The sequence below is a fragment of the Mandrillus leucophaeus genome, unplaced genomic scaffold (genome assembly GCF_000951045.1).
Source record: "Mandrillus leucophaeus isolate KB7577 unplaced genomic scaffold, Mleu.le_1.0 Scaffold258, whole genome shotgun sequence".
NCBI classification, from domain to species: domain Eukaryota; kingdom Metazoa; phylum Chordata; class Mammalia; order Primates; family Cercopithecidae; genus Mandrillus; species Mandrillus leucophaeus.
The window spans coordinates 2,773,607-2,799,818 of record NW_012102676.1 but is presented as its reverse complement, the minus strand read 5'-3'; the positions used below and the strand labels follow the sequence as shown (position 1 = coordinate 2,799,818).

The following is a 26,212-nucleotide window of genomic DNA, read 5'->3' as shown; positions in this document are numbered from 1 at the left end:
GAACTTCCCAACCATCAATATACTTTTTAATTTTCTATAAACTCTGTTTAGAATTCTCTGTATTTCTTTATGACAATCAGGAAAACTTGCTTATATCATTTGAGCAGTGAAGTTAAAAATCACAGACATAACTTCAATATGAGTTTTATTACTGGTTATCTGCTAGAGAGCTTGGAACATTCTGAATGGAATTAAAATGCATTTCATTGGTGTGGAATCATGAACATTTGTTAAAATTGTTTTGTAAAAAACTCCCTAGGTTTTCACAGCTGTAGAAATGCTCCCTCAAAGAAATAAGTGCAGAATGAATAAAAACAGATGTGGCATTTTTGCATATTATCAACAAAAATCTCTTTTTATTTTATCTTGTCAATGTCTTACCATAACATTATTTATGCCATTATTCTGTTCACAACAAGTGCAAAGAAATTACATGACATTTACCATACATACACTGGTCTTCAGTGGGGTTTTCTGGTTACTTATATTTCTCTAGAGAGTACCTTTGCACAGGAAGTAATTTTCTATGTTTTCTAACTAAAACCCAACCTTTCTGGCTGTGCACTCTGAGAAACAGCAAACATTCTCCACTCTATTAAAAGTAATTGAGTCGGAACATTTAAAGGTATTTTAAATGAATGTGCACTGAACATTCTTCAACTTGGTTCAGGAAATAGATACAGGAAAGTTTTTAATACCCTGAAATTTTTAAGAAGAGGAAATTACCTTTGGTTATTTAAAGCTAGAAAAGATTGGGTTTAAGAACTTTAAGACAACGTGCTAAAATCAACTCCAAGGTAATGAAAGGATCTTCCTTTAAAAAGTCACTAGTGTTTTGTGTTTATAAATTGTGCCTTCACTGTTTAAAATGTATATATCATATACAGGTTTAGCATTTCTAATCCAAAAATCCAAAATCCGAAATGTTACAAAATCTAAAACTTTTTGAGGGCCAACATGATGCCACATGTGGAAAATTCAACACATAAGTACTTAACTCAAACTTTGTTCTGTGCACAATATTATTAAAAATATTGCATGAAATTGTTTTCAGGTTGTGTATAAGGTACGTATGAAACATAAATGAGTTTTGTGTTTTGTGATAGACTTGGGTCATATCACCAAGATACCTCATTATGTATATGGAAATATCCCAAAATGTTAAAAATCTGAAATCTGAAATACTTATGGTCCCAAACATTTCACATAAGAGCTACAGAACCTGTAGTACTCTTTTAGGCACTCAGATGTAGAGTGAAGTTAATTGTGTGTAATACAAGCCAAAAAACATAATCATTGGCAGTACCTAGTGGGAATTCAAGTTTTCAACATCATTAGAATTTGGGGATGTTAATATACATGCACAAAACAATTCTATGTAACTTTCCAAAGATAAAATTGCACATTCAGTATGGCCAAATGAATAAATTAAATCATGCTATGAATAAATGATGTTTTATTAGGTAGATGTTCTAGGAAAACCTAATGCTTTACCTGAGAAGTTAATCACTTCTTACATTATGTTTCCAAATGTTAGTCTTCCCAAGAGTTGTGCTAACTTAATATTAATTTGACATATTAGCTGTATTCACTTAAAAGTTTACACAAAAATATTTTTCAACTTGTAGTTCTTTCAAGCTTATATAAAGAATTAAATATATTTTAACAAGCATCTACATAATTGACATGATTTTTTTTTCTAATCTGAAAACCTAATTATCACCTTCTTATAGAGGACAAGGAACAGCTTCGCAGGCAAATTAATGTATCCTATCAGTGGGACAGTTTGTCACTTGCTTAAATAATCATCATCTTTGTTATAAGCTTCATAGAATGAAGAAAAGAGATGGGACCCCCCTCATACTATTACACATTAAAATTAACTTCCCACAGGTTTTTAAACAGTTTCTTACACTTTCACTGTGCTGAATCATAAAGTAGAAATGACAGCATTAACTGCTTTTCAAGAGATAAGAAGCAAATATCTTTCATATCAGCTTTGAAAAATAAACAGACTTTAGTCACTACACAGATACATCATATATTTAATTGTACACAAGTTAAAAAGTATGCTGCATGTTATAATAATATGACATCATAGTGCACTAGTAAAGAGGGTATGTAAAAAGGACTGCATTATTAATAATTAGTTGATATTATTAAGTAATTACCTAAAATGGACACCTGCCTATAATTTCTGTACAAAAAAGAGCTGGCACATGTTAAAACTTTTTTCCTTATTTGCTTATCTAAATGGGGAAAGTGATTACAATTACAGTAATAAAGGCACCTAAAATACACAAATTTGTTAAAATGCTCTTAAAGTAAGTATAGTATTGCTTGCATTTTGGAAACTTTTAAAAATAATATTCTTGCTATTAATTGCTATATTAAAACTATTATTTCTAAACTGAATTACTTATAAATAAAAAAAGAATTCTTAAAAGACTGATCTCAGTTCCAATTAGCAAATTATTTCAGACATTTTGCATTTTTTAAATTTGCAATGCTGCAATTACGAAAGAGTATCAACACTTTGACTTTTAGTTGGTCTGAAGCAAAGTCCCTTCCATGTAAGATTAAAACTGGTCCTGTTCATCAAATGTGATCAAAAGCTCCTTAATTAGTAGGCTGGACTAAGGTACACAGATGCCCTTTGACCTCCTGTGACAGATTGCTAACATTTTAGCATTTACAACAGACTCTCAAGTATGCCGGCTGACGTTCAAATATAACTCAAATTACACTTGGCTAAAAGAATTGTATACATCTACATGAGAAGGACTACTAGTGTAAAAAATCTAAGTCCGGGCAACGCAACTCAAATCAAAACAATGACTTTGCCAATATGCTTAATCCGAAGGACTCATCCAGTGTTCTCTAGATTGTGGGAAGCGCGGGAAGGCTGAGTGCATGTGGACTAGCGCCCTCTGCTGGTTAGATTCTTCAACGTCTTTAAATCAAGAATCTAGCCTTGATAACAAAAAAGATGCCCTAAAGATTCTTTCTCTTTCCGGAATTAGGAATCTATGGGAAGCCTTTTAAACATTTAAATTTTAATTTGATTTTAGGTATTCTAACCACCTGAATATGTGAGGATCACAATAAAATTAAATTCCCAAATTTCTTATCATAAAATTAAATTAAAAATTTAATAAATTCTTATGACTACGTAATAAATAAGTGAACCATCTGATAAAATAGTGTAACAATAAATAAAATAATTTAAGTAAGTTATTTAAATAAATTCTGAAAAAATATTTCTGATAAAACTAATCATTAATAATATAGTGTGCCCAGCGGTGGCTGGAAAGATGGCTGAGTAGGAACAACTCCTGTCTGCAGCTCCCAGCGAGATCAATGCAGAAAGCGGGTGATTTCTGCATTTCCAACTGAGGTACCCACCTCATCTCATTGGGACTGTTAGACAGTGGGTGCAGCCCACGGAGGGTGAGCTGAAGTGCTGCCTCACCCGGGAAGCACAAGGGGTCAGAGAGCTATCTCCCCTAGCCAAGGCAAGCCATGAGGGACTGTGCCATAAGGGATGGTGCATTCCGGCCCAGATACTAGGCTTTCCCCCACGGTCTTTGCAACCCGCACACCAGGAGAATCACTCCGGTGACTACACCACCAGGGCCCTGGGTTTCAAGTACAAAACTGGGTGGCCATTTTTTGGGCAGACAGTGAGCTAGCTGCAGGATTTTTTTTTTCATACCCCAGTGGCTCCTGGATTGCCAGCAAGACAGAACCATTCACTCCCCTGGAAAGGGAGCTGAAGCCAGGGAGCCAAGTGGTTTAGGTCAGGGGATCCCACCCCCACAGAGCACAGCAAGCTCAGATCCACTGGCTTGAAATTCTGGCTGCCAGCACAGCAGTCTGAAGTCGACCTGGGATGTTCCAGTGTGGTGGGGGGAGAGGCATCCACCATTACTGAAGCTTGAGTAAGTGGTTTTACCCTCACAGTGTAAACAAAGCCACTAGGAAGTTTGAACTGGACAGAGCCCACCGCAGCGTGGCAAAGTCACTGTAGCCAGACTGCCTCTCTAGATTCTTCCTCTCTGGGCAAGGCATCTCTGAAAGAAAGGCAGCAGCCCTAGTCAGGGGCTTGTAGATAAAACTCCAGTCTCCCTGGAGCAGAGCACGTGGGGGAAGGGGTAGCTGTGGGTGCAGTTTCAGCGACTTAAACCTTCCTGCTTACTGGCTCTGAAGGGAGCAGCAGATCTCCCAGCACAGTACTTGAGCTCTGCTAAGGGACAGACTGCCTCCTCAAGTGGATCCCTGACCCCCATGCCTCCTGACTGGGAGACACCTCCCAACAGGGGTTGACAAACACCTCATACAGGAGAGCTCTGGCTGGCATCTGGTGGGTGCCCATCTAGGACAAAGCTTCCAGAGGAAGGAACAGACAGCAATCTTTGCTGTTCTGCAGCCTCCTCTGGTGATCCTCAGGCAAACAGGGTCTGGAGTGGACCTCCAGCAAACTACAGCAGACCTGCGGCAGAGAGGCCTGACTGTTAGAAGGAAAAGTAACAAACAGAAAGGAATAGCGTCAATATCAAAAAAAGGATGGCCACACAGAAACTGCATCCAAAGGTCACCAACATCAAAGATGAAAGGTAGATAAATCCACAAAGATGGGGAGAAACCAGTGCAAAAAGGCTAAAAATTCCAAAAACCAGAATGCCTTTTCTCCTCCAATGGATCACAACTCCTCACTACCAAGGGAACAAAACTGGATGGAGAATGAGTTTGATAAATTGAAAGAAGTAGGCTTCAGAGGTGGGTAATAACAAATTGCTCTGAGCTAAAAGAGCATGTTCTAACCCAATGCAAGGAAGCTAAGAACGTTGAAAAAAAATTAGGTGAACTGCTAACTAAAATAACAGTTTAGAGAAGAACATAAATGACTTGATGGAGCTGAAAAACACAGCATGAGAACTTTGTGAAGCATACACAAGTATCAGTAGTTGAATCGATCAAGCAGAAGAAAGGATATCAGAAACTAAAGATCAACTTAATGAAATAAAGCATGAAGACAAGATTAGAGAAAAAAGAATGAAAAGGAACGAACAAAGCCTCCAAGAAATGTGGGACTATGTAAAAAGACCAAACCTACGTTTGAATGGTGTACATGAAAGTGACGGGGAGAATGGAACCAAGTTGAAAAACACTCTTCAGAATATTGTCCAGAAGAACTTCACCAACCTAGCAAGATAGGCCAACATTCAAATTCAGGAAATACAGAGAACACTACAAAGATACTCCTCTAGAAGAGCAATCCCAAGACACATAATCATCAGATTCACCAAGATTGAAATGAAGGAAAAAATGTTAAGGGCAGCCAGAGAGACCGGTCAGATTACTCACAAAGGGAACCTTATCAGACTAACAGCAGATCTCTCTGCAGAAACCTTACAAGCCAGGAGAGTTGGGAGCAATATTCAACATTCTTAAAGAAAGGAATTTTCAACCCAGAATTTCATATCCAGGAAAACTAAGCTTCATAAGGGAAGAAGAAATAAAATCCTTTACAGACATACAAATGCTGAGAGATTATGTCACCACCAGGCCTGCCTTACAAGAACTCCTGAAGAAAGCACTCAATATGGAAAGGAAAAACTGGTACCAGCCAATACAAAAGCATACCATATTGTAAAGACCATCAGTGCTATCAAGAAACTGCATCAACTAAAGGGCAAAAATATCCAGCTTGCATTATAATAACAGGAACAAATTCACACATAACAATATTAAACTTAAATGTAAATGGGTTAAATCCCCCAATAAAAGACACAGGCTGGCAAATTGGATAAAGAGTCAAGACCCACTGTGTGTGCTGTATTCAGGAGACCCACCTCACATGCAAAGACACACACATAGGCTCAAAATAAAGGGATGGAGAAAGATTTACCAAGCAAATGGAAAGCAAAGAAAAAAAAAAAAAGCAGGGATGGCAATCCTAGTCCCTGATAAAACATACTTTAAACCAACAAAGATAAAAAAAGACGAAGAAGGGCATTACACAATGGTAAAGGGATCAATCCAACAAGAAGAGCTAACTCTCCTAAATATATATGCACCCAATATAGGAGCACACAGATTCATAAAGCAAGCTCTTAGAAACCTACACAGAGACTTGAACACCACAATCTCAATATTAGACAGAACAACAAGAGAGGAAATTAACAAGAGTGTTCAGGACTTGAACTCAGCTCCAGACCAAGTGGACCTAATAGACATCTACAGAATTCTCCACCCCAAATCAACAGAATATACATTCTTCTCAACACCACATTGCACTTATTCTAAAATTGACCACATAATTGGAAGTAAAACATTCCTCAGCAAATGCAAAAGAGCAGAAATCATAACAAACAGTCTCTCAGACCACAGTGCAATCAAATGAAAACTCAGGCTTAAGAAACTCACTCAAAACTACACAACTACAGGGAAACTGAACAATCTGATCCTGAATGACAACTGGGTAAATACTGAAATTAAGGCAGAAATAAATAAATTCTTTGGAACCAATTAGAACAAAGACACACTGTATCAGAATTTCTGGAACACAGCTAAACCATTGTTTACAGGGAAACTTACAGCACTAAATGTCCACAGGAAAGAGCAGGAAAGGTCTAAAATCAACACCCTAACATTACAATTAAAAGCACTAGAGAAGCAAGCACAAACACTTTCAAAAGCTAGCAGAAGATAAGAAAGCTAAGATCAGAGTAGAACTGAAGGAGATAGAGACACACACACACACACACACACACAAAAAACCCTTCAAAAAATCAGTTAATTCAGGAGCTGGTTTTTTTTAAAGATAAACAAAATAGACAGACCACTAGCCAGATTAATAAAGAAAAGAGAGAATAATCAAATAGACACAGTACAAAATGATAAAGGGGATATTACCACTGATCCCACAGAAATACAAACTACCATCAGAGAATACTATAAATACCGCTATGTATATAAACTAAAAAATCTCGAGGAAATGGTTAAATTCCTGGACACATACACCCTCCCTAGACTAAACTAGGAAGAAGTCAAATTCCTGAATAGACCAATAACAAGTTCTGAAATTGAGGTAGTAATTAATAGCCTACAAACCAAAAAAAGAAACCTAGGACCAGACAGATTCACAGCAGAATTCTACCAGAGGTACAAAGAGGAGTTGGTACCATGCCTTCTGAAACTATTCCAAGTGATAGAAAAAGAGGGAATCCACCCTAATTCATTTTATGAGGCCAGCATCATCCTGACACCAAAATCTGGCAGAGACACAACAAAAAAAGAAAATTTCAGGCCAATATCCCTGATGAACACTGATGACAAAATCCTCAATAAAATACTGGCAAACCTAATCCAGCAGCACATCAAAAGGCTTACCTGCAATGATCAAATCGACTTCATCCCTGGGATGCAAGGCTAGTTCAACATATGCAAATCAATAAACATAATCTATCACATAAACAGAACCAATGACAAAAACCACATGATTATCTCAATAGATGCAGAAAAGGCCTTCGATAACATTCAACAGCCCTTCATGCTAAAAAAACTCTTAATAAACTGGGTACTGATGGAACATATCTCAAAATAATAAAAGCTATTTATGACAGACTGACAGCCAATATCCTACTGAATGGGCAAAAGCTGGAACTATTCCCTTTGAAAACTGGCATAAGACAAGGGTGCCCTCTCTCACCACTCCTATTCAATATAGTATTGGAAGTTCTGGCCAGGGCAATCAGGCAAGAGAAAGAAATAAAGCGTATTTGAATAGGAAGAGAAGAAGTCAAATTGTCTCTGTTTGCAGATGACATGATTGTATATTTAGAAAACCCCATCATCTCAGCCCCAAATCTCCTTAAGCTGATAAACAGCTTCAGCAGTCTCAGGAGAAAAAATCAATGTGCAAAAATCACGAGCATTCCTATACACCAATAATAGACCGAGAGCCAAATCATGAGTGAAATCTCATTCACAATTGCTACAAAAAGAATAAAATACCTAGGAATACAACTTACAAGGGATGTGAAGGACCTCTTCAAGGAGAACAGATCAAGGAAATAAAAGAGGACACCAACAAATGGAAAAACGTTCCATGCTCATGGATAGGAAGAATCAATATCGTGAAAATGGTCATACTGCCCAAAGAAATTTATAGATTCAATGCTATCCTCATCAAGCAACCATTGACTTTCCTCACAGAATTAGAAAAAAACTACTTTAAATTTCATATGGAGTCAAAAAGGAGCCTGTATAGCCAAGACAATCCTAAGCGAAAAGAAAGCTAGAGGCATCATGCTACCTGGCTTCAAACTATATTACAAGGCTACAGTAACCAAAACAGCATGCTACTGGTACCAAAACAGATATATAAACCAATGGAACGGAACAGAGGCCTCAGGAATAATGCCACACATTTACAACCATCTGATCTTTGACAAACTTGACAAAAAAAAGCAATGAGGAAAGGATTCCCTATTTTAAAAATGGTGTTGGGAAAACTGGCTAGCCATATACAGAAAACTGAAACTGGACCCCTTCCTTGCACTTTATACAAAAATTAATTTAAGATGGATTAAAGCTGGAAACCATCATTCTCTGCAAACTAACACCAGAACAGAAAACCAAACACTGCATGTTCTCACTCATAAGTGGGAGTTGAACAATGAGAAGACATGGAAACAGGGAGGGGGAACATCACATATTGGGGTCTGTCAGGGGGTGGGGAGCTAGGGAAGGGATAGCATTGGGCGTGATACCTAATGTAGGTGGCAGATTGATGGGTGCAGCAAACTACCGTGGCACATGTATACCTATGTAACAAAACTACACATTCTGCACATGTACCCCAGAACTTAAAGTATAATAATAATAAGAAAAGATGGATTAAAGACTTAAATGTAAGACCTAAAACCATAAAAACCCTAGAAGAAAACCCAGGCAATACCATTCAGGGCGTAGGCATGGGCAAAGACTTCATGACTAAAACACCAAAAGCAATGGTAACAAAAGCCAAAATTGACAAATGGGGTCTAATTAAACTAAAAAGCTTCTGCACAGCAAAAGAAACTATCATCAGAGTGAGCAGGCAACCTACAGAATGGGAGAAAATTTTTGCAATCTATCCATCTGCCAAAGGGCTAATATCCAGAATCTACAAGGAACCTAAATAAATTTACAAGAAAAAAAAAAACCCCATCAAAAGTGGGCAAAGGAAATGAACAGACACTTCTCAAAAGAAGATATTTATGCAGCCAACAAACATACGTAAAAAAGCTCAACATCACTGGTCATTTAGAGAAATGGCAAATCAAAATGACAATGAGATAACATCTCATGCCAGTTAGAATGGTGATCATTAAAAAGTCAGGAAACAACAGATGCTGGAGAGGATGTGGAGAAATAGGAACACTTTTATACTGTTGGTGAGAGTGCAAATTAGTTCAACTATCGTGGAAGTCAGTGTGGTGATTCCTCAAGGATCTAGAACCAGAAATACCATTTGACCAAGTGATCCCATGACTGGGTATATATCCAAAGGATTATAAATAATTTTACTGTAAAGACTCATGCACATGTGTATTTATTCCAGAACTATTCACAATAGCATAGACTTGGAACCAACCAAAATGTCCATCGATGATAGACTGGATAAAGAAAATGTGGCACATATACACCATGGAATACTAGGCAGCTATAAAAAAGGATGGGTTCATGTCCTTTGCAGGGACATAGATGAAGCTGGAAATCATCATTCTCAGCAAACTGACACTGGAACTGAAAACCAAACACTGCATGTTTTCACTCATAAGTGGGAGTCGAACAGTGAGAACACATGGACGCAGGGAGTGGAACATCACACACCAGGGCCTGTCGGGAGGTGGGGGGCTAGGGGAGGGATAGCATTGGGAGAAATACTTAATGTAAATGACAGGTTGATGGGTGCAGCAAACCACCATGACATGTGTATACCCATGTAACAAACCTGCACGTTCTGCACATGTATCCAGGAACTTAAAGTATGATAAAAAATAAAAAATAATAATTTAGGGTGCCTCGTAATTCTTTTTCTTTATATATGAAGTACAATTTGCCAATGACTTTTTCAATCTTTAAAAAAAAATCAGATTACAATGAGTATGGTTCAAAATAACAAAATTTTGTCAACTAATTGAGTTACCACTACTATCATAAAACTCATAAAAACTCATCATATCTCATCATATCTCACCTAAATCCAGGCCAGTAAAATGTATTGTCCATGTAATTGACCTAGATAATGCTCCAATACCTCACATTTAACAGACACATAATGAAATGCATAATCTTAATCCCACACAACATCTCTTCTTCTACATGCACTTGTTGGTTGATATTGCCAGCGTTCTGCCTTCATTCACTTATTTTCACTCACCATCCCATTCCCTTTCACATTCATACCAGTATCAATGACCAAACTTGATGTTAGTAACCCCTTTTCTCTTCTACAAATCAAAGTCCTTGGTCTTATCTAGTCTTTGTTTAAAATCTATAGTTCCATATTGTGTCAAGGATAACAGGCATGTTTCCAGTAGGACTGCCCAAGTTCTTTGAGATCTGACTATGATCTACGTATTCCTTTGAATCTTCTGTTTCTGACTTTTATTTATTTACTTATTTTTGTATTTATTTCAACTATTTGTGCTCACCACTATTCATTGGTATGTTATATGGCTCCAAAGTCATTTGTAAAACTTCTATTTATCTTTTAAAATCATGTATTAGGTTTTATACAAAACCTTCCTAATCAACACTGTCCCATCACTGCATAAGAAGTATTTTCTCCTTTGTATCCTCTATGTATGATACTCCAACTATTGCACTCATCTTACAGTATTATGTATGTGTTTGCATGTATCTTTTCCCAACTAAGCTATAAACTCTAAGTGGTTGTAATGGTGTCAAATTCATCTTCTACCCTGAACAAAAGAAGTCTTTTCTAGCACATATTAGCCTTGCATCAAATGAGTATTTATCTAGACAGAATGTTTAGTAACTTGTTAAATATGTAAACTAGAGCAAGTTACACTTCTGAATATGTTTTCTAATATGTAAAGTAAAAGTAATAATTGTAACTATCTCCTAAGATTGTGTGTGGATTAAATAAAATAATCCAGAAAAATCCATTTAGTAGAGTATCCAGAACATAGCCCAGCTTTTAAGAAATATAAATGATGAGATTTATTTTCTCTATTGGCACAAGGACACACAACTATTAGATTTACAACTGTTTATCAGGCTACAATAATTAAGAATAAAAATAAGATTGGGACTAATGATTAATGATGTCAGCTTAAGTTTTCATGGTAACCAAGCTTTTTTTCCCCCTGATAAAGAGTAGTAAGATCTATAGATCTGGGAAAAACAATAGAGCTTTTTTTTTTTTTTTAACTTTGTGTTCTTTTCTGTATATCATATGATACTTTAAATTACTTTAAATTACTTTGGATATATTTGAAAATAATTTTGATCATTAGGTGAGTAGAAAACAGGCTAAAGCATCCAGGTTGAAAGGTAAAACAGCCAAAATAATTAAAGTAATTGCATTTGAACATATATGAATTTTACATTCATAAATTTGCAAACTACATGAATCACAGTAAATGAAATGTTCTGGTATTTTAGAAGTCATTTCCAAAATTCCAAATGACTTTTGTAATTTAAATATGCCTTAAAGATTAAAGCCAAATTAATTAAATAAGACAAAGTAAGAGTAAGATGAAAAATAAGTAAACCAAAAAATCAAAAGAATATGTATAAAGAACAAACTGTGTCTATATATTAAAAACCAAACAAATTATGCCATCACAGTGACTGATAAACTTATCAGTAAATAAGAAGAGTACATAAGTGGTATGTGTTCTGCGTAGACATAAATGTACATGTAAAGCTTTATTCTTAAAAAGTATATAAATACAGAGATGCTTGCTTATGCAGCAAATTTTTTTTTTTATTATTATACTTTAAGTTCTAGGGTACATGTGCACAACGTACAGGTTTGTTACATATGTATACTTGTGCCATGTTGGCGTGCTGCACCCATCAACTCGTCAGCACCCATCAACTCGTCATTTACATCAGGTATAACTGGTATAACTCCCAATGCAATCCCTCCCCCCTCCCTCCTCCCCATGATAGGCCCTAGTGTGTGATGTTCCCCTTCCCGAGTCCAAGTGATCTCATTGTTCAGTTCCCACCTATGAGTGAGAACATGCGGTGTTTGGTTTTCTGTTCTTGTGATAGTTTGCTGAGAATGATGGTTTCCAGCTGCATCCATGTCGCTACAAGGGACACAAACTCATCCTTTTTTATGGCTGCATAGTATTCCATGGTGTATATGTGCCACATTTTCTTAATCCAGTCTGTCACTGATGGACATTTGGGTTGATTCCAAGTCTTTGCTATTGTAAATAGTGCCACAATAAATATACGTGTGCATGTGTCTTTATAGCAGCATGATTTATAATCCTTTGGGTATATACCCAGTAATGGGATGGCTGGGTCATATGGTACTTCTAGTTCTAGATCCTTGAGGAATCGCCATACTGTTTTCCATAATGGTTGAACCAGTTTACAATCCCACCAACAGTGTAAAAGTGTTCCTATTTCTCCACATCCTCTCCAGCGCCTGTTGTTTCCTGACTTTTTAATGATTGCCATTCTAACTGGTGTGAGATCTTTGACAAACCTCAGAAAAACAAGAAATGGGGAAAGGATTCCCTATTTAATAAATGGTGCTGGGAAAATTGGCTAGCCATAAGTAGAAAGCTGAAACTGGATCCTTTCCTTACTCCTTATACAAAAATTAATTCAAGATGGATTAGAGACTTAAATGTTAGACCTAATACCATAAAAACCCTAGAAGAAAACCTAGGTAATACCATTCAGGGCGTAGGCATGGGCAAGGACTTCATGTCTAAAACACCAAAAGCATGGCAACAAAAGCCAAAATTGACAAATGGGATCTAATTAAACTAAAAAGCTTCTGCACAGCAAAAGAAACTACCATCAGAGTGAACAGGCAACCTACAGAATGGGAGAAAATTTTTGCAATCTACTCATCTGACAAAGGGCTAATATCCAGAACCTACAAAGAACTCAAACAAATTTACAAGAAAAAAACAAACAACCCCATCTAAAAGTGGGCAAAGGATATGAACAGACAGTTCTCAAAAGAAGACATTCATACAGCCAACAGACACATGAAAAAATGCTCATCATCACTGGCCATCAGAGAAATGCAAATCAAAATGGTTTTGTTACATCAGGATTTCTCCTTGTACTTGTTAGTATTTTTATCATATCATTAAAAAGTTTCAGTTGAAGATGAGGATCATAGAGATTCAATTTAAGTGACTGCCTTAAAGCTGAGAAATGAATTGCAAAACCCAGTCCTTGCAAAGCCCAACTCAATTTTTAAATATATGAAGATTTTGACCGAGAGTGCTTTTTGACCCCTGTTATTCATTTTTCTTTCTTTCTGTGTGCACAAGAACCTCTCAGACTTTATGTGAGCACATGACACCGCCACCCCCCAGCCAGAGATCACATTTTCCTGAGCTCTTGCCTTTAAGAGTGGCTGGGTCACTAAGTCATGATATGAGTAGCAGTGACATGGGTGACTCCCAGTAGAAAAACTTGGTGAAGATGCTTTGGGCATTGGACATGGGTATGAGAAGAATACTTTTTGGGGATGTCTTCTCCAGTCCTCAGACAGAAAGGGGCACCTCTTCCCAGTAGCATATTGTACTCAATTTTGCATTTACCTCACTGATAGTCTTTACCATATTTTATTGTGATTACATGTTTGACTTTTGTCTTCCCTGTAGGCCCAAATGCTTTTCAAGAGCAGAGAGGATATTTCATGTTAACATTGTTCATCCGCCAAATACTTTCACATTATAGAACTATAATAAACATTTCTCAAGCTATACAAAATAATGAAAAGAAAACATAAGAGTCTGCAGGTATGATCCTGATGACGAATTCAGACTTTCAAAGAACAATCAAGGCAAAATTAGGAAAGTTTGAAAGAGAGTCAGAATGTCCTGGGAATAGGTATAGAATGAATCCAAGGAAATGCCAGATGGTGGGACTTGGAGGCAATAAGTGATAAGATGATCAATCATAACTGCTAGTATTTGGGGGAACACAATATTTGGTAGACACTGTTAAAATGTTCTTCATCCAGTGTTAATTTATTTTTGCAATACACCCTTCAGATTGATGCCATTAATATCAATCCTCATTATACTGATTAGAAAACTGGGGCATGGAGAGAGGAGCAATTTTCCTAAAGTCACACAGCTAGGAGGTGGAAGAGCCACTGCTCGAAGCCAGGGAGCCCTAACTAGCACACTATAAATATCTGGGGGAAAGAAGAGATAAATTGAGGAGACCCAAGCATGACTCTCCAATAAGATTCCCTACTTATTAGTATTGTTTAATTCTTCATAGTGAAGTATGGCCCATAGGTCACACTTGCTCACATATGATATATGTAGTGTGAGCCTTACTCCTAGCTGCTGGTGTACACCACAAATACTGAGACTTTCTGTGATGCATCATCCATGGGATTTGCATGAGTTGGAAGTAGATTTTTGCATGTGCACACAAGCTGGCCTAGGAACAGAAATGAGCCATCAACTGGGAGGCGGAATTATCATATAAAACCTAAACATTTCAGTTGCACATCTACTTCCAGGGATCATAAACACAAAAAAGGTTAAATAAGGCAGGAGTTGTCAGTGGTTCGGTGACGACGAAACAGGAATGAGGTAATCAAACTGGTCTTATCTTTCATTGAAAAATATGAACAAGTTCTGATTGAGTGCCTAGGAGCATTCAACAAGCTTTGATCAACAGAGCTTTGGACCATACTTAAAAATAGCAACATTAAGGCCAGGCGTGGTGGCTCACGCCTGTAATCCCAGCACTTTGGGAGGCCAAGGCAGGTGGATCACGAGGTCAAGAGATCGAGACCATCCTGGCCAACATGGTGAAACCCTGTCTTTGTTAAAAATACAAAAATTAGCTGGGTGTGGTGGTGCACATCTGTAGTCCCAGCTACTTAGGAGGCTGAGGCAGTAGAATCACTTGAACCTGGGAGGCAGAGGTTGCAGTGAGCAGAGATCACACCACTGCACTCCAGCCTGGGGACAGAGCGAGACTTGTCTCAAAATAAATAAATAAATAAATAAATAAATAAATAGCAACATTACTAAGGATGATGTTTACATAGAGAGGCTAGATGGATTCAGCCTGATGACTTGCAGTCACTGTCTCTTATTTGACCAGTCAAGCTACCAAAGTTCCTATCTAGAGAGTGATGTGGAGCTGTGCTTGTCAAAGCACAGTTCTTGGACTATGTCCATCAGAGTTTCTGGAGGACATGGTCAAAAATGAAAATTTCTGGGCTATGCCTTGAACCAATTAAATCAAAGCATAAAAGGACAGAAAGTTGTATAAACATATACCATATTTATACTTACGAGTTTTTATATGTTATGTATATAACTATGATATATTTATATAAGCTAATTGTCATAAATACATTTATTTATATAATTATTTTATTACTATTTGAAGTATTTTATTACATAAATACTAATTTATATAGTTATTAACTATATTATTTATATAAAATTGCTGGAAATTTTCTAAAGGTGATTTCAAGTGTTAATTCCACAAAAGTATATGAGTTGATGCATGCGTGAAGTATCTTGACTTAGCCATTCCATAATGTATACAAATATCAAAGAATCCTATTGTACATCATAAATAAATACAACTTATATTTTTTAACAAAAATATAAAATATAAGTAACATAGACAAATATATGTACACATATATATACTTATATAAAACATAACATATATATTTTAATTCTATATGATATAATTATGCTGACTGAAGTTTGGGAACCATGGCTTTACATATCCCAATATGAAAACATAGTTAATGCAGAAAATACAAATTTCAAAATGCTGCATATGTGAGAATGTTATTTTTCTCTTCAAAGAGCAATGTTTGTGAGTGAACCATTTTTTAAAAATAAATCAGACATTCAAGGTTAATATTGTAGAATTAACTTTGTTCAGTCAGAAAATAATGTTGAACATGTTCACATAACTACATATATTCCAAAAGAAATGCATGAGTAACTACTGCTTATGTGGAGGGAGAAGCAACACAGAGGGTCTAATTAGTTCTAATTAGTCATGCCAGAGGATTACTTTCTAGGTAAGATTACCTTATAATGAGGTGATTAACCTCTTTGGAAAAAGTTCAAGCCAAGCTAACCTTCTACTTAATATGTCCTGTAAAGAAGTGTTACAACGAGGGTCCTCAAAATTGTTCCCTGGGATAATTTCCACCAAGAATCAATTGATTCTATTCCAGAAGAACCAAAAAGCATTTTTATTATATTGTTGATAGAATGAATCCTAACACATCTAGATACTAGAAAGTAAGTATTTAAATTCGTATCAAATTAACTAAATTATATGGCACTGATTTTACTTACACTAACAAAATAGCAATTGAACTCTAGTCAATTCCAAATGCAGATCTGTTGGCTATCTATGAACATCAAAGGGGAAGAAAATTCTATCATTGATACGAGTTAAGGTCACAGGTTTATTCCCAAAAGTAGACTATCCATTGTCTAATTAGTTTAGAGGATCCCTTCTGTCTCCAGAACACAATTGAATTTTGTTGCAGTTGGAGAGGCTGATGCTAACCTAGGTGTCAGGCTGAACACAAGGGAACAGAAGCTTCAGTGTTTTCACCATAACTATATAAATTGAGGATAGGGTTTTTGGAAATAATATATTTAACTGTTGTCCAAGCTTATCTGCAGTTTCTTCCCTTTAAACTAAATTGATAGTTTACTTATTATGGACTAATTAAAATTATATATATATATAAAATATTATCTATGTTATATATCTGTTACATATATATATTGTTGTCAGCTTATAAGGAACAATAAATAATTGTCTTTGTGTTTTAATTTAACAAATACTTCCTGAAGGTTGCATGTAGGCATACAAGCTACAGTAATGAGTAGAAATTTTTTCTAAAAGTGGTTTTTTACTGTTTAATACTCTTCCCTATAAGATGATACTTAAACTTGAATTATTTTTGTAATCTTGTGGACATCTCTGAATTAATTACTGTTACTTTACAAATCTTGTTTCTTTATTTGTTATCCTGGAAGTATTTGTATGTGTGTGTATATAAAATTTTTGCATAGACCACATGCAAATTCATGTAAAGTAATAATACGAACCCTAGGAATAGAAAGGCAAAATCAAGGGGAAAATATTTAAAATATTTGCATGGAAATGATAATAATAAAATGTAAGTGTCTTGCAAACAGAAACTAGAAATAAATATTTCTGTTTTATTTAAATTAGAGAATATACAATCAACCCTTTCTTCAGCATATATCTGTTAGAGCTCAATGGTCACGTTAATTTGGGAGCCCAAGGAAATACCTTCCCTCTGTACAGTTACAAAGTATAATTTTTCTCTGGTTTATATTCTTCTGCAGAACTTATGATTATCTAAGCTCTCTGTAATCCCAAGTTCCATTTTTTCATTTGCCTTAGATTCTAAAAATCTAGTCTTTAGCTGAATGTCTATCACATAAACAGGGCTCCTTAGTAAATGTTTGCAGAAAAATAAACAACCAAATCAATAGCAGATAAGCAGTATTTTATCCAAGCCTCAGAAATTTCATTAATAGTTTTTATTACTTCACTGCAGTGGCAAAAGTAAAAAATGAACAGGAGAATAAAAAATTTGGTGTGAAAGAAGAAAGGGAGTGAGGGGCAAAAAAGGAAGGGAGAAAAGTTACTAACTCTCTTCTTTATTCATCCTCCAGTCCTCACTCACTCTATTCCAAAGAGCCAGCTTACAAACATGATTTTAAACAGCCTGGATACAGAAGTAAGTGTTCTGGTGTTATTAATGGTGCCAAGAAATGATGCAGGAAGCTTCAGGTGAATTGAAACCCCCTGCATGAGAACACATACAGTCCTGACTCATTTTACCATTCTCGTTTCTACCTGCTCAGATCCAACAAAGTATTTAAATAAGTCTCAACATACAAATAAAATATATGAATTGAGGAGCATAGTAAATTATTGTAAAAGCTTTACATTAGAAATACACACATAGAAGAGCACACATAATTATGAGATTTATATAAATATAAAATGAAAACTCTTAGCAAATATATATGTATACAAATATATAAATCTATGCCTCACAAATACATATATGTATATACATATATACATCTATATGTTTACCTATTTATTTATCTGTACACCATATGATTCATGGGTAAACCATAACTTAGTCATATGGAAAAACTGGCCTCATGATAATGCTTACACACACAAATTTCAAAAATTTCATTTAAATGATATAGCAAAGTATTCTAAGTTAGAATGCAAAATGAGTATGCTCTTTATTTAAAAACACACCAATTCGTTCTAGTACACAGAAACTAGAGACATAAAAGTGATTCAGCACATGAAACTCTCATGAAGATGATTCTCTTCAAAAGGTCCCTGCACGACACCACTATTTCTAATAAAATTGATTTTATTCAGAACACTAAAAATGACAAACATTTAACTTCTAATTTCAGTAGTACTGTTCACCTAGTTGGCTTATAAAAGATAGTGACATACAGGTAGAAGTGTGCCTTAAAACATGATAATAATTTAAATTTTTATATGAAAAAAAATCAGCCTACATTAATGAAGTTGTCTTGACTGAGGAGAAAGTGAGGTCAAATACCTGAATGATGACACTGATAGACTTCATCCTTTCTTTACTTTCACTGTTTTTAATAGATCGTGAATGTCAGTAATTTAAAAATCAATTGTACTCCTGAAATAACAGTTTAATTCCTAAAAGTTTAAAGTGAAAGAAAACGTGAATTCCTACAAATATGATTCTACAAAGATACATGTTAAAAGCCTTCAGAGGAAAATAAATACAAATATCTTCTATATTCTATTTGCTATGTCACATCTGACTCAAAAATATATGTAAGATATACATATAAGAGAATATGTCATGAAATCCATTGGATGCCAATTTTCAATTGGCTTTTATCATTTGTACATTAAAAATTCTTACAGAAGATCAAGAAAATTATAAAAATGAATACATCAACAGAATATACCATCATAATGTACGGCAGTTTGAATTGCTCTGGAACTTCAAAAATTATTTTGTTGAATTCACAGAAATAATTTCTCAATGGCACTTTACATAGTAAGTAAAAATGTTTGGCTTTAATATAGCAGTTTTCTGTCACTACTGAAATATGTTAGTTTTAACTTCTCATTATATTCTAGTACTTTAATGGAATTTTTTATCTCTGGATAACAAATGGCAATTTTGTGTTGTATTATTCTCGTCTGTGGGCTTTTCTTTGTCTCTATAGCAAAATAGAAAGTTAAAAAAATACACGTTTGATTTTTTCTATTCTTAGAAATGATAATTTTCCATATATAATGGTGTGTGTGTGTATATATATACACACACACACATACATAAGCATACATATATGTATAAGGAGAGTGATATTTTATATTTAGTCTTCAGTTCAATATCATCAACAGATAAAGAATGATAAGTTGAAAATTGCATACTGCTGACTTATAAATTGATAATAAGCACAAACTAATCTATGAGTAATCTCGTATTATTTATTTGTAAGACACAATGCTCAAGGATTTATGTTGAAGAATTTTTGTTTGTTTTGCATTGCTGATTCTTGAAGGTTAGGTACATAAAGGCTGAGAAAACTAAAAGATTTTAATACCTGAAATAAGACTTATGTAGAATCAAGACTCACTCTACATATCACAGTTCAATCTTTATTGCATTTTTTGCACTATAAAAGCATAAACTGTAAAGACAGTAAGATATATAGAAAAATGTATAGAAGATAAATATACCATGAAATAGTAAATAACTTAAAGAATAAATATCTATTGAGTACGTAGTGTGTTCCACAAACTGTGTAGTTACTAAGGCCCAAGAGAGAAAAAGCAGAAAGTAGAACAGAAATAAATCACATACTTCTGACCAGGGGGCTGAGAAACTATCTTTGTTTCATTCCAAAAATTAGAGACCAGATACTTTTAAATAAGCTGAGTGGACTTAAACAGTATTATCGTGATCACTGGCCATGAGTGCTTACTAGCTAATTTCTTTTAGTTTATTCTAGTAAAATGGCTTTAGGTGTTACACATTAAGAATTTGAATTGAATCATCGAAATCATGCTATGACTACAATTTTAAGAAATCTTTGTTAAGACCATCTGATATGGTTTGGTTATTTCCCCACCAAATCTCATCTTGTATTTCCACATGTTGCGTGAGGGACCCAGTGGGAGGTAATTGAATCACAGAGGCAGGTCTTTCCTATGCTGTTCTCATGATAATGAATAAGTCTCACAAGATCAGACAGTTCTGTAAGGAGGAGTTTCCCTGCACAAGCTAGCTCTCTCATTGCCTGCCACCATCCACGTATGATATGACTCATCCCTCCTTGCCTTCCACTATGATTGTGAGGCCTTCCTAGCCATGTGGAACTGTAAGTCCAATAAACCTTTCTTTTGTAAATTGTCCAGTCTCTAATATATCTATCAGCAGCATGAAAATGGATTAATGCAATAAATTGGTACCAGTAGAATGGGGCACTGCTGAAAAGATACCCAAAAATGTGACAGCAACTTTGGAACAGGGTAACAGGCAGAGGTTGGAACAGTTTGGAGGACACAAAAGAAGACAGGAAAATGAGGGAAAGTTTGGAGCAATCTAGAGGCTTGTTGAATGGTTTTGACCAAAATGCTGATAATGATATGAACAATGACATCTAGGCTGAGGTGGTCTCAGATGGAGATGTGGAACAGGTTGGGAACTGGAGTAAAGGTGACTTATTATGTTTTAGTAAAGAGACTGGTGGCATTTTGCCCCTTCCCTAGAGATTTGTGCAACTTTGAACTCAAGAGAGATGATTTAGGGTATCTGGTGGAAGAAATTTCTAAGCAGCAAACCATTCAAGAAATGACTTGGGTACTGTTAAAGGCATTCTGTTTTATAAGGGAAGTAGAACATAAAAGTTTGGAAAATTTGCAGCCTGACAATGCAATAGAAAAGAAAATCCTATTTTCTGAGGAGAAATTCAAGCAGGTTGCAGAAATTTGCATAAGTAATGAGGAGTCAAATTTTAATCGCCAAGACGATGGGGAAAAATGTTTCCAGGACATGTCAGAGACCTTTGTGGTAGGCCCTCCCATCATAGGCCCAGAGGCATAAGAGGATAAAATGGTTTTGTGGGCCAAGCCCAGGGTCTCCATGCTGTGTGCAGCCAAGGGACTTGGTGTCCTGTGTCCCAGCTGCTCCATACTTGGCTGAAAGGGACCAACATAGAGCTTAAACCATAGCTTCAGAGGGTGCAAGCCTCAAGCCTTGGCAGCTCCCAAGCCTGACAGTGCACAGAAGTAAAGAATTGGGGTTTGGAAACCTCTGCCTAGATTTCAAAGTATGTATGGAAACACCTGGATGCCCAGGAAGCAGTTTGCTGCAGGGGCAGGACTCTTACAGAGAAACTCTGCTAGGGCAGTGAGGAACGGAAATGTGGGGTCAGAACCCCCACAAAGCATCCCTACTTGGGCACCACCTAGTGGAGCTGTGAGAAGAGGGCTACTATCCTCCAGACCCCAGAATAATAGATCCACCAGCAGCTTGCACCATGCACCTGGAAAAGCCTCAGACACTCAATGCCAGTCCGTGAAAGCAGCCAGGATGGGGGGCTATACCCTGCAAAGCCACAGGGGCAGAGCTGCTCAAGGTCATGGAAGTCTACCTCTTGCATCAGCATGACCTGGATGTGAGACATAGAGTCAAAAGGAGATCATTTTGCAGCTTTAAGATTTGACTGCCCCACTGGATTTTGCAGTTATGTGGGGCATGTAGCCCCTTTGTTTTGGCCAATGTCTCCCATTTGGAATGGCTGTATTTACCCAATGTCTGTACTCCCATTGTATCTAGGAAGTAACTAACTTGCTTTTGATTTTATAGCCTCATAGGCAAAAGGGACTTGCCTCGTATCGAATGAAACTTTGGACTGTGGTGTTTTGAGTTAATGTTGAAATGAATTAAGACTTTAGGGGACTGTTGGGAAGGCATGATTGGTCTTGAAATGTGAGGAGGTGAGATTTGGGAAGGGTTATGGGCAGAATGATATGGTTTGGCTATGTTCCCACTAGAATCTCATCTTGAATTTCCATGTGTGATGGGAGGGACGTGGTGCGTAGTAACTGAATCACAGGGGCAGGTCTTTCCCTTGCTGTTCTTATGATAGTGAATAAGTCTCATGATATCTGATGGTTCTATAAGGGGGAGTTTCCCTGCACAAGCTCTCTCCCTCTTTGCCTGCTGCCATCCACATAAGATGTGACTTTCTCCTCCTTGCCTTCCACCATGACTGTGAGGCCTTCTCAGCCATGTGGAACTGTAAGTCCAACAAACCTTTCTTTTGTCAATTGTCCAGTCTCAGGTATGTCCTTATCAGCAGCGTGAAAACAGACTAATACACCACCAATACTTTTCCTGTAACTGGTTCCATTTTGCATGTTACTTGGAAGTCCTTTACAATGTTACATAGTTTTACACGCGGAATTCCACAGTGCTTTGCATGTTTTTCTAAAATCATTATACACCTTTATAATTGCCCTTTTTAATGTTGCTTATTTTAGTGTGGTAATAAACAATTATAATATCCTTTTTTTTAAAAAAAGGAAGTATTTAAAGTCATCTATCTAAATAGCACCATGAGAAGTATTACGTATGTGTATTATGAATGGAAATATGTTTGTGAATACTAATTGTCAATTTATATAAATATTTTAAATACCAATATTATGTAATAAATAGTTTAAAATTCTAGTAGCATAAATATTTAATTTGTTTTTCCTTGAGTCTAAAGGACTGGAAGTTTTTATTCAAATTCAGTTTGATGGAAGAATATCTTAAAGTTTAGAAAGTTAAATAGCATGCTTTGTTTTAACAGTTAACTTAGATTTATATAGAAATTTGGAAAGAATATGATATAAACCTTTCAACTAGCACTCTCTTAAGCACCGGAAAAATCATTACCTTTCCCAGTTCTTTCAATTTCTGTCATAAGAAGCATAGAGAACAGAACTATATATTTTGGTAATTAATTTCCTTAAGATAATGTTAGAAACATCATGTTCTTTAAAATATAAATGAATTTCAAGGTGAGCATGCTGGAGGATAATATTAATGGAAGTGATTTATTGTGACAAGAGATCTGATCTGAAATACCATTATTAGGAGTACTTAAAAAAATCCATTTGCAAATTCCTGAAAATATGAAAGTGTGCTATGGCTGAGCCTGTCGCAATGTTGAAATCTGAACTATCTGCCATTGTAGGTACAAAATTGCTTATGTACAATATGTCTTCCTCGCAGAAATTCATCAGAAAATGTTAATATACTGAATATATCACATTATGGTTTAGGGAATTGCCTAAATGCTTCAAATGATAAGTGTAGAATTAATCTGCAAATGTATAGACTGAAACATACATGCCTAATTCCTATATGGAATTCTGTGGCTGACCATTATCTTAAAAAATATTTGGCCAATAATTCATTGAACATCTACTCTATACCCAGTTCTTGAACTCACAATAGAAACCTGTGACTTTGTGTCATTTTAGAAGGCATTTTTTATGTTACAATCTCTAGCAAAGAGTCCCTATAAGCTATTTATAAGCAAGATTCATTCATGACTCAAATTTGCAAAGAAGTTTTAATAAAGTTAGCTTTATGTCTTATAAAAAACATTGAAATTTACAAACACATTGTTGTAAATGGCATCTAATCACATACTGAGCAGTGAGAAATGTCACCAATTAGTAGAGCTATTAATAATAAAAAATTAAATAGATATGTGAATAATAGAAGTCTTTATTATTAAGAAGACTTAAAAATTATTCTGTAGAAAGAAATTTATTAACCTCTGACACTTGGAAGAGGGTAATAAATATTGGCATTCTTACATATAGGTTGTCAAATTTGATTAGCACATAAATATATTGATATACCTCTCTATACATTCAATTCTCCCCTGCCCTCTCACCACGCCGCTACAATTGTCTCCTTTTTCTGTTGCTATGGCTCTCTTTTTCTCTCTCTTTCCCTCTCTCCTCAATAAGTTTAGGACAGTAATGCCTTATAAATTGCAAACATTTATTTTCTTGGTATATTTCTTAGAGCCTTTAATGAACTTTTTTATGTTAAACTCTCTAAGAGGCACACTCCATGTGGTATTATCCAAACACAGCTTTTGCTTTTTTGCTTGAAACCTATTTTAATATATGAATATACACTTCTTTATAAACATAACATAAATAATATATATGAGTATAAATATTAATGCTTCATAGAATGACATATGGGAAAGCATAGGCTACTCTATCTTATAATGTGTTTTGGATACATTAATAGCTATATTCATTTCCAGGATATTCCAGGTATATAATCAAGTGCTGAAATCTATACAGGACATACACTTTGACTGTTATGTCAATGTATTTTTATATGTGTTTCCTGAACTGAAACTAAATCTTGTAAAATAAAAATGTCTATTCTAGGTACAAAGACAACTTATAGGTGTAAAATTTTAATTAGATTACTTTGATTTAATTTTGAAATGCACCTGGAGCAAAATTCAGACAGTACAATAAAGAAAAATACATTTGTCACCACAACCACTTTGCTCCCCTCTCCAGAAGGAACCAGAGTTTTAAAATTTGTGTGAATTGTTCTGAAAATACATGTACATATATATATCCATATATGCATTTATTTCATTTTCTTTATAATAAAAAGTATAGTTTTCTGAACTATGAGGAAAAAAGTAAATCATAAGGTCATGATTTATTTGTAGGGTAAAAAACAAATCAAGGCAATATTTAACATAGGTATTAGATTATACTTTTAGTTACTAAAAACTTTTTTTTTTTTTTTTTTTTTTTTTTTACAGAGTCTCGCTCTGTTGCGCAGAGTGGAGTGCAATGGCGCAATCTCGGCTCACTGCAACCTCTGCCTCCTGGGTTCAAACGACTCTCCTGCCTCAGCCTCTTAAGTAGCTTGGGTTACAGGCACCTGCCACCATACCCTAATTTTTGTATTTTTAGTAGAGAAAGGGTTTCTCCATGTTGGTCAGGCTGGTCTCAAACTCCTGACCTCATGATCTGCCTGCCTTGGCCTCCCAAAGTGCTGGGATTACAGGCGTGAGCCACTGTGCCTGGCCTAGTAAAAATATCTTAATAGGTAAATTTAATGAAAAATTAGATACAAACTCACTAATCATGAAACATTTGCTGTGATGATTTACGCATAAAGTAGTGCACTCAATGCTAATATTTAGAAAACTATAAAACAATTTTGAAATAGTTTTCAACAGCATTTGTTTATTGTGAACCTACATGGGAGAAGATTACATCAATGTACTCATGAGTGACAAAATTGAAATAAATGTAAGAATGTCCAGGGGCCGGTATATAATAAATGATCTGTAACATTTATGGCAAGATGTAAGTCAAATGCAGAGATAATAAAGTCCCTGGCTTTGAATATCAATAGATAGATAAAGTCACTTAAATATCTATACAGAAATGCTAGTTATGGTTTTAACTTTGTGAGCTGAATAGAGTGGAAATGAGTATAAATAATTGAAGCAAAAGACAATTCACTTCTTCTGCCCCACTTTTCTAGGGGAGTAAGGTGGAGAGAGCCTTATTTCCTTCTAGAAATGGGGAAGATACAGAACCAAGGCTTTCCCTATTTCCCTGAGTAACTGTGAAGGACAATGTCTACATTTTTTATTTATTTCTTTTTTTTTTTTTTGAGACGGAGTCCCGCTCTGCCGCCCAGGCTGGAGTACAGTGGCCGGATCTCAGCTCACTGCAAGCTCTGCCTCCCGAGTAGCTGGAACTACAGGCGCCCGCCACCTCGCCCGGCTAGTTTTTTGTGTTTTTTAGTAGAGACAGGGTTTCACCGTGTTAGTCAGGATGGTCTCGA

General features: G+C 35.7%; 1 protein-coding gene across 1 annotated transcript in view; it reads right to left on the bottom strand.

Moving 5' to 3' along the window:
• The window catches only part of DGKB (diacylglycerol kinase, beta 90kDa), a 773,008-nt gene that overhangs the window by 315,915 nt on the left and 430,881 nt on the right, over nt 1-26,212 (bottom strand). The gene's annotated exons all lie outside the window — the stretch shown is intronic.